The sequence below is a fragment of the Pagrus major genome, chromosome 23 (genome assembly GCF_040436345.1).
Source record: "Pagrus major chromosome 23, Pma_NU_1.0".
NCBI lineage: Eukaryota > Metazoa > Chordata > Actinopteri > Spariformes > Sparidae > Pagrus > Pagrus major.
The window spans coordinates 25,019,750-25,030,690 of NC_133237.1; the positions used below are offsets into that span (position 1 = coordinate 25,019,750).

The following is a 10,941-nucleotide window of genomic DNA, read 5'->3' on the forward strand; positions in this document are numbered from 1 at the left end:
AGAAACAGAAAGAAATAGGAAGAGTGTTTTTTTAATGAACTGATCACACCAAACACACACATTATTTAGATCTACCCAATATAAACAAATACTTCTGACTTAATAAAAAACAATGTTCTTGATCATCATCACTGTTGGGACCGTCCACATGGTTCTGACATCAGATCGGCCCGCGTGTAGCTCAATGCTTAAATGCGGCCTCCTTGCACTAACAAAGCCTGGTAAACAAAGGAAAGTGCACCGACCCTGATGTCCAGTAGGTGGCGCCTGCTTGTCACAGGCCCCCCAGGTTTGAAACTCCCACCTCCCATTGTCTGTGAGCGCACCTGAACGTGTCGGTTCCGCCGCCACCGGAGGAGATAAATACAGCTGCAGGATCATTTTCATCGCAGTCCCAGATGTTACATGTTGCGGGAAGCATCAGCTTTCGTCTGCGCAACTGTGCTCAAAGGGAGCACCCAGACGATTGGATTAACCCAATTCTAGACACATGATTCAGCAAAATCATTATCATTTTTGAATTCGTATTCACGCCTGACTTCTCCAAGTCACGTTTCGGACATTTTTGTAGTTGAGCGAATGTGAGTTCCCAAATTCCTGTCCAGCCATTTTTGTAGTCCTTTCAACGGAACACTCCGTCCAAGAGATCATGACCGCCATTTTGGCTCTCCACCATCTTGTCACTTTGACACTGACCGCCATCTTGGCTCCTCTTTCTTTGTCTTTTCAACACACACACACGCACACACACACACACACACACACACACACACACACACACACACACAGGTTGTGATGGACAGTCTTTTGAGACTATTTTTGGTCTGGTTATTGGTCCCTGATTCCAGGGTGGTGCCCCATTTTTATTTCTTTAACTTTAATAATTATTATTAATAATTATTAATTTATATTAACCACACAATTCCCAACATCACCAATAATATAACAAGCATATATTCACTTAAATAACACCACAAAACAGAGATGGTCTTTTGTAATGCAGCTTTATTCAGCAGGATAGTTTTCACTATCAAGCAATTTTACATTTTTCAACATCAATTGGAGCTGTGACTAAAATCACTACATCTCAAAGGCTTCATGTTTACTCATCCAATTATTTCTTGCTTTGCAAAGCGCAAAGATATAGCTCAAACTATATCTTCAAAATCAAGAACAGACTCAGTCTTGATAGTATCGCCTCAATTTATCTTCGGCCACTTCATCTTGGGATGTTCCCCCACTGTTTGCATAACAAGATAGAGACGGGGGAAAGAGAGAGGAATCAGTTAGTCAAATCAACAGAGGTCGATCAACAGAATCGTAAATGACGAATATTTTAATAATAATAATAATAATAATAATAATAATAAATTAAATAAAACAAAAATCTGACAGAAATTCACTGATTCCAGCTTCTGAAATGTGTCCACTTGCTTCTTTACCCTCTATTATATCATCGTGAATTTAAATGGGTTGGACAAAATAAAGTACTTGAAGACATCAACTTGGGATCTGGTTAATACTGATGCTTGCTGTGTTTGATAGGTTTGAGGCATTTCACAAAGTCTTTTTATTTCTTTTTTATTTGTCTGTTTGAAATCAACAGAAAATATTCAGTAATACTTACAATTTGTCGCAGTTACTCCCTAAAGGGACAAAAAGCAGAAAATAAGATAAATAAACATTAGAATATTATTACATTTGAAAATCTTTGCATTTTGAACATTAATGATGCTCTCTTTACTTAGTTTATGTTTATTATCTGAGGTGCCAGGACTAAATAACAGATTCTAGCTAAAAACAGAACTAAATGAAGTTGTATGTAGTAAGTTAGTACAGTCAAGTGTGATTTGTTGATCACAGACTAAAGGAGCCTGCTGTTTGTGTAAATCAGAGGTCAATCTGTTAACATCAACTCAGTATGTATGAAAGCTTGTGACTTACTGCATCGGTTCAGCAGATAGCTAAGTGGTATTCTATACCAAGTTAGAGAAGGGGGAAAGAGAGAGGAATCAGTTAGGCAAGGCAAGTTTATTTGTATAGCACAATTCAGACACAAGGCAACTCAAAGTGCTTTACAGGCGCATACTTACAGTAAAAGCATTAAAAATACATTAAAACAAAACATTAAAACAAGTTAAGAAATAGGAAAGTAGGCTCAAATAAAATAAAAGTTACAGTGCAGTTCAAAACCTTAAAAGCAATTAAAATACATTAAAACAAAACATTAAAACAAGTTATGAAATAGGAAAGTAGGCTAAAATAGAATAGGTTTCCTACGCCAGCTTCCTGGTTTTTGCTGGATTTACCTCCCATTTTTCTACTTGTCACTCGTCCCAGTGCACTTTATATTTATCCTTAAGACCCGGACGAATTCAGTTTGTTTACGCTACAAATTCTGAAAAAGCAGCCAACCAGCGGTGATAACCTTAAGAGACCCCTTGTCGCCACTTGGTTCCACTCGGCCCTGAGTTGGCCCCCAATCCAGAGGTAAAACAGCTTAATAGGAAAAAACACCCTTTCTTCCTATTAGCTCCGGCGTTCCCAGAACCCGGTATTACTCTGCCCTGAATTGGTCCGAGTCGCCCAACTATCACAATGATCAACAGAAACCCAGCAAAAATTACTATTCACAATAATAGAAAACAAAAGTCACAGAGAAAATAAAAGTTACAGTGCAGTTCAAAGCCTTAAAATTGCTTCAGTGAAATTCAGTGGCAAACAGAAAGGTCTTACACTATATGAAAGCTGCAGTAAACAGTAAAGTTTTCAGCCCTGATTTAAATGAGCTGACAGTTTGTGCACACCTCAGGCATTCAGGGAGTTTGTTCCACTGGTGAGGACCATGGAAGCTAAATGCAGCTTCACCCTGCTTGGTTCTGACCCTGGGGACACTGAGTAGACCTGTCCCTGATGACCTGAGGGCTCTGGATGCTTCATATCCCACCAGCAGCTCTGACATGTATCTAGGTCCAAGACCATTTCGTGATTTGTAGACCAGTAACAGGATTTTAAACTCTATCCTTTGGCTCACAGGGAGACAGTGCAGGGATTTAAGGACAGGTGTGATATGGTCCATTTTCCTGCTGTTGGTCAGGACTCTGGCAGCAGCATTCTGGATGAGCTGCAGCTGCTTGATTGATTTTTTACTGAGACCTGTAAAGACACCATTACAGTAATCTTACCTACTAAGAATAAACGCATGAACTAGTTTTTCCATGTCTTGTTTAGACAGAAGTCCTTTAATTCGCGCAATGTTTTTGAGATGATAATAGGTTGATTTAGTGATAGTCTTTATGTGGCTGTTAAAATTCAGGTCTGAGTCCATAACTACACCCAGATTTCTGGCTTGGTCAGTGTTTTTTAGTGTAATTGAGTGAAGTTGGCCACTGACCTCAAGCCTTGCGTTTTTGGGACCAAAAACAATTACTTCTGTCTTTTCAGCATTGAGTTGAAGAAAGTTCTGGCCCATCCACTGAGTGACTTGTTGGATACATTCACTCAGCGACTGTAATGGACTGTATTCATATGGTGACACTGTGATGTAGAGCTGTGTGTCATCAGCATATGAGTGGTAAAAGATGTTATGATACTCCATGATCTGGGCCAGTGGGAGCATATAAATATTAAACAAAAGTGGCCCGAGAATAGAGCCTTAGGGGACTCCACATGTCATCTTTGTTCGCTCAGATTCACAATTACCTAGCGACACAAAGAAGTCTCGATCTTCTAAATAAGATTTGAGCCAATTTAGCACTGTACCAGAAACTCCGACCCACTTCTCCAGTGTGTCGAGCAACATGCTGTGATCAACTGTCTCGAATGCAGCACTAAGATCCAGTAATACCAACACTGAAGTTTTTGATGCATCAGTATTAAGGCGTATGTCATTTAACACCTTAATAAGTGCAGTTTCAGTGCTGTGGTGTGGTCAAAAACCAGACTGGAAAGCGTTGAAGAGATTGTTTTGGGTCAAGAAAGAGTGAATTTGTTGATAAACAACTCTCTCAATGATCTTTGACAAAAATCCAAGTTTTGATATGGGTCTGTAGTTACTTAATACTGAAGCATCCAGATAAGGCTTTTTTAAAAGAGGTTTGATTACTGCAGTTTTCAAGGCCTTGGGAAATAGTCCTGATAAAAGAGAAGTATTTACTATCCTCAATATTTCTGGTGCAACACAATTAAAAACATTTTTCAACAAATTTGTAGGCAGCATATCAAGGCAGCAGGTCGTGGATTTTAAATTCTTAACTGTTACTGTCAGAGATGCATGGTCTACGAGTTGAAACTTTTCTAGATGTCTAGAAGATTGAGGAGGAACTGGTGACATAACCAAGTTTCCTGAGAAGGAGCCAGTCAAATTAGTCAAATTATCAACACAGGTTGATCAACAGAATCTTAAATGAAAAATATTTCAATAATAATAATAGTAATAAATTAAATAAAACAAAAATCTGACAGAAATTCACTGATTCCAGCTCCTGAAATGTGTCGACTTGCTTCTTTACCCTCTATTATATCATCGTGAATTTAAATGGGTTGGACAAAATAAGGTACTTGAAGACATCAACTTGGGATATGGTTAATACTGATGCTTGCTGTGTTTGATAGGTTTGAGGCATTTCACAAAGTCTTTTTATTTCTTTTTATTTGTCTGTTTGAAATCAACATACATGTTCAATCATACTTACCCCTTGCATTTGGCCTCTAAAGGGACAAAAAGCAGAAAATGAGATAAATTAACATTAGTATATTATCATCACATTTGAAAATATTTGCATTTAGAACATTAATGATGCTCTCTTTACTTAGTTTTATGTTCATTATCTGAGGTGCCAGGACTAAATAACAGATTTTAGCTAAACACAGAACTAAGTGAAGTTGTATGTAGTAAGTTAGTACAGTCAAGTGTGATTTGTTGATCACAGACTAAAGGAGCCTGCTGTTTGTGTAAATCAGAGGTCAACCTGTTACCATCAACTCAGTATGTATGAAAGCTTGTGACTTACTGCATTGCTGCAGCTGAGCTTCTGGGCCCTCGCTATACCAAGATAGAGAAGGGGGAAAGAGAGAGGAATGAGTTAGTCAAATTATCAACAGAGGTCGATCAACAGAATCTTAAATGACAAATATTCTAATAATTTAATAATTTTGCAATAATTTTTGGAGCAAAAACTGACAAAAATTCACTGATTCCAGCTTCTGAAATGTGTCCACTTGCTTCTTTACCCTCTATTATATCACCGTGAATTTAAATGGGTTGGACAAAATAAGGTACTTGAAGACATGAACTTGGGATCTGGTTAATACTGATGCTTGCTATGTTTGATAGGTTTGAGGCATTTCACAAAGTCTTTTTATTTCTTTTATTTGTCTGTTTGAAATCAACAGAAATATTCAGTATTACTTACTTCAAGCATTCGGACCCTAAAGGGACAAAAAGCAGAAAATAAGATAAACATTAGTATATTATTATCATATTTGAAAATATTTGGATTTAAGACATTAATGATGCTCTCTTTACTTAGTTTTATGTTTATTATCTGAGGTGCCAGGACTAAATAACAAATTCTAGCTAAACACAGAACTAAGTGAAGTTGTATGTAGTAAGTTAGTACAGTCAAGTGTGATTTGTTGATCACAGACTAAAGGAGCCTGCTGTTTGTGTAAATCAGAGGTCAATCTGTTAACATCAACTCAGTAAGTATGAAAGCTTGTGACTTACAGCATTGATGCAGCTGTATGCCTTTGGTCCTTTTATACCAAGATAGAGAAGGGGGAAAGAGAGAGGAATCAGTTAGTCAAATTATCAACAGAGGTCGATCAACAGAATCTTAAATGACAATTATTCTAATAATTTAATAATTTTGTAATAATTTTTGGAGCAAAAACTGACAAAAATTCACTGATTCCAGCTTCTGAAATGTGTCGACTTGCTTCTTTACCCTCTATTATATCACCATGAATTTAAATGGGTTGGACAAAATAAGGTACTTGAAGACATCAACTTGGAATCTGGTTAATACTGATGCTTGCTGTGTTTGATAGGTTTGAGGTTTTTCACAAAGTCTTTTTATTTCTTTTTTATTTGTCTGTTTAAAATCAACAGAAAATATTCATCATTACTTACCCCATGCATTTGTCCCCTAAAGGGACAAAAAGCGGAAAATGAGATAAATAAACATTAGTATATTATTACATTTGAAAATCTTTGCATTTAGAACATTAATGATGCTCTCTTTACTTAGTTTTAGGTTTATTATCTGAGGTGCCAGGACTAAATAACAGGTTTTAGCTAAACACAGAACTAAGTGAAGTTGTATGTAGTAAGTTAGTACAGTCAAGTGTGATTTGTTGATCACAGACTAAAGGAGCCTGCTGTTTGTGTAAAACAGAGGTCAATCTGTTAACATCAACTCAGTATGTATGAAAGCTTGTGACTTACTGCATCGGGACAGACGCTGGCTCTCCCCGGGTTCAGCCATGAGGACGACCAGCGTCCACACCAGAAAGATCATAACACACTTCATCCTGAGGAACAAATCACAGTGGCCACATCCAGAATCATTCACTGCCTTCACTCACCAGTGTCAAAGCTCATCACAACTCATCTAAAAGACTTTGCATTTATTAAAGTAACATCAGGATTAAATTGACTTCTCACCTTTCCACAGATCGTTTGTCAGAACCAAAAAAAACTGGTGTCACAGACAGCAAAGTGAGCACTGTGAGATCTAGAGGTGATGTGGTGAGCAGTCGTGAGTTACCCGTCTCTTTATAAGGATGGAGATGGAGTAAACTCATCCAGTCATTCTGTATTTCTCAATGTGTTTTGCAATTTCCTCTTTTTTTCATTGACTGTGATGATGATGAAAGATATCAATAGTACAATTTCTTTTACAATTTCCCTAACGAGACCACGCAACATTTTAACATTAAGGTAGTTCATTTAAATTGGTAGAAGATTTTGGGAGGATAGGAAAAGGGGGGTCAGGGTTGTTGGATGAAGGAAGGGGGGTTCGAGGTTGTTGGATGAAGGAAAGGAGGTGTGAGTAGCGCTGCGGATTGGCTGGACCGTCTAGGAACCATGGAGGTTGAGACTCAGAATGGGGGTACGTCTCGATGGGCGCTCGTCTTGGTTGGCGTGGCTTCATTGTCCCCCCTGTGGTTCCTGTGCTGGAATGGCCTGGGTTCTGGAGGTTCTTCTTGCCGTGGGATGGCGATGATGAAGGCTGGGCTGTCAGTGATCCTGTGAGGGAGGATAGTGGAGAAGGAGAGGGCCTGAGGGGGAGGGTTGTAAGAACTTGAGATGAACGGGAGAGAAATGGTCAGGCTTGCATATATAGATTTTGCAAGCGATTGAATCAGGGTGACGTAGGTGGTTGGGTTAATGCAGCACAGGTGGTTAGGTTGACGAGACGCAGGTGGTTGGATTGACTGGGCCGGGCTGGCAGATCAGCGAGGAGGCGTGGCGTGGTCCAGTTCCTGAACCTTAGTTTTAATAACTCCATATCATAAAAATGTGTTGATATGTTGTTGAAAACACAAACAATTATACTGAAGGCATTAAATCTGCATTGTAATTATATTTTGGTACATTTTTAAAATAGTTTTGTTATTTTCAATGACATTATCAGCATATAGATTAATTCGATATCATTTTTTATGTATACTTATATTTTTAATATAAAATAAATACCCTCTGGACAGAAAATGTGCATGTTTTGTGTTTGACCTCACATGTTTCTAATGACAATGCTGATGTTTCCTAAGAAAGGAAGTGATTTATCACTTTTATCAGCAACTGAAGAACAAACACGGTATTTCAGAACTCAAGGGGAACAAAAGTCAACTTCCTCTTTGTAAAGTTAAAAGAAATATACAGTATATAAGTTTATTGTTAAGTCTTGTAACATAACAGTACATTCTGAAATTAAATATAAGCTAGAGACCATCTTGCAATGGCAGGCCCATAAACATGATCACGTTCCGACCCATGACTACTCAGTGGTGATTACTACATTGTCACAGGAGTACTCGGTACTGTCATAACCCGGCTCTTAGGCCATGACAAATACGGGATGGACACAATAGATGACTGAGAATTAAATTGTTTATTATGATGAAGCATATAACTGGAAATAAATAACTACAAATGTGGAGTGTGTGAGTCAGTATTATCAGTAATGCAAATGTGAATGTGTGAGCATTATGAGGTGTGCAGTGTTGTAGCGCGAAAACAAAACCAAAACCAAACAAAGCAAAGGCGTGTGGACGGTGGCTGGGTCCAGACCAAGTGAGAGAGAATGCAGAGCAGAGCTGGGCTTTTATCATGTGGGAGCGCTTAGCTCAGGTGCTCCAAACCTGGCTGGCTACTGCTACATCCTCCTCAACACCTTCACAGAGAAACAGTACCACACAGTAACTTGTCCACAACACCCAAATATCAAACAGTTAGGCAGGGGCTGTCACAGCACTCGTGGCTTGGACCACATCCATCTTTGAACTCGGCCTCATTTTGTTCTCATCTACACACCTGCGAAGTTTTATGACTGCATCTAACACAGTTGTGATGCTATCGTGTTAGCAAAATCTGCCCACAGACAGACACATTGAAAACAACAACAGCTGTACTTGAGCAGATGGGGATGATTGGAACTGGGTTACACTGACCCGCAACTTAAAATGTGAAACAGTTAATCACCAACAATGACTTTTGCGGTTTTCTATTTCATAATTTACTTGCAGCAGCAGTAAAAAGATTTAAAGGTCTTATTTGTAAGAAAAGTAGATTTTTGAGTCTCATTCCAACTCATCAAATACTGACGCTGGGATTGTAGGTCGGGTTGAAAAGAAATTCTTACTTCTAAAGCTCCTCCTAACATTTGATGGTTCCAGCTTCTTGATTGTATGAATTAGATGATTTTTTTTTTTTACTCATTTTAAATTTTAATAGCTTGAATGTCTTTGTCGCTTTTGAAACGGCCAACACCACGAATGCCATTTACACAATGGTCATCTTAGTTCTTATGAAATTGTTATTTTGACTGTTTTTCTGATGCTTTATAGACCAAATGATTAATCTATTGATGGAGGACATGCCAGACTTGAATCATTTCCAAAGTGCTGCTTTACCAGACACACAAGTACATTCAGAAACAGAAAGAAATAGGAAGAGTGTTCATTTAATGAACTGATCACACCAACACACACATTATTTAGATCTACTTAATTTAAACATTTACCTCTGATTTAATGAAAAACAATGTTCTTGATCATCATCACCAATAATATAACAAGCACGTTCACTTAAATAACACCACAAAACAGAGATGGTCTTTTGTAATGCAGCTTTATTCAGCAGGATAGTTTTCACTATCAAGCAATTTTACATTTTTCAACATCAATTGGAGCTGTGACTAAAATCACTACATCTCAAAGGCTTCATGTTTACTCATCCAATTATTTCTTGCTTTGCAAAGCGCAAAGATATAGCTCAAACTATATCTTCAAAATCAAGAACAGACTCAGTCTTGATAGTATCGAATCAATTTATCTTCGGCCACTTCATCTTGGGATGTTCCCCCCCTGTTTGCATAACAAGATAGAGAAGGTGAAACAAAAGAGAGGAATCAGTTAGTTAAATTATCAACACAGTTTGATCGACAGAATCTTAAATGACAAATATTTCAATAATAATAATAATAATAATAAATTAAATAAAACAAAAATCTGACAGAAATCACTGATTCCAGCTCCTGAAATGTGTCCACTTGCTTCTTTACCCTCTATTATATCATCGTGAATTTAAATGGGTTGGACAAAATAAAGTACTTGAAGACATCAACTTGGGATCTGGTTAATACTGATGCTTGCTGTGTTTGATAGGCTTGAGGCATTTCACAAAGTCTTTTTATTTCTTTTTTATTTGTCTGTTTGAAATCAACAGAAAATATTCAGTAATACTTACAATCAGTTGCAGTTTCTCCCTAAAGGGACAAAAAGCAGAAAATGAGATAAATAAACATTAGTATATTATTATCATATTTGAAAATCTTTGCATTTAGAACATTAATGATGCTCTCTTTACTTAGTTTTATGTTTATTATCTGAGGTACCAGGACTAAATAACAGATTTTAGCTAAACACAGAACTAAGTGAAGTTGTATGTAGTAAGTTAGTACAGTCAAGTGTGATTTGTTGATCACAGACTAAAGGAGCCTGCTGTTTGTGTAAATCAGAGGTCAATCTGTTAACATCAACTCAGTATGTATGAAAGCTTGTGACTTACAGCATCGGTCCTGCTCAAAGCCTTTGGGCTTTCTATTCCAAGTTAGATGAAGGGGGAAAGAGAGAGGAATCAGTTAGTCAAATTATCAACAGAGGTCGATCAACAGAATCTTAAGTGACAAATATTCTAATAATTTAATAATTTTGTAATAATTTATGGAGCAAAAACTGACAAAAATTCACTGATTCCAGCTTCTGCAATGTGTCCACTTGCTTCTTTACCCTCTATTATATCACCGTGAATTTAAATGGGTTGGACAAAATAAGGTACTTGAAGACATCAACTTGGGATCTGGTTAATACTGATGCTTGCTGTGTTTGATAGGTTTGAGGCATTTCACAAAGTCTTTTTATTTCTTTTTTATTTGTCTGTTTGAAATCAACAGAAAATATTCAGCATTACTTACAACAAGCATCTGGACCCTAAAGGGACAAAAAGCAGAAAATGAGATAAATAAACATTAGTATATTATTATCACATTTGAAAATTTTTGCATTTAGAACATTAATGATGCTCTCTTTACTTAGTTTTATGTTTATTATCTGAGATGCCAGGACTAAATAACAGGTTTTAGCTAAACACAGAACTAAGTGAAGTTGTATGTAGTAAGTTAGAACAGTCAAGTGTGATTTGTTGATCACAGACTA

General features: G+C 37.3%; 1 long non-coding RNA gene across 1 annotated transcript; it reads right to left on the reverse strand.

Moving 5' to 3' along the window:
- Nucleotides 1-9,336: 9,336 nt before the first annotated feature.
- On the reverse strand, nucleotides 9,337-10,716 carry LOC141018861 (uncharacterized). The gene is made up of 4 exons (XR_012180752.1): nucleotides 10,701-10,716; nucleotides 10,295-10,326; nucleotides 9,974-9,992; nucleotides 9,337-9,591 (listed from the first exon to the last, which is right to left on the reverse strand). It is a non-coding gene; the product is annotated as an uncharacterized lncRNA (long non-coding RNA).
- Between the last annotated feature and the right edge of the window lie 225 nt (nucleotides 10,717-10,941).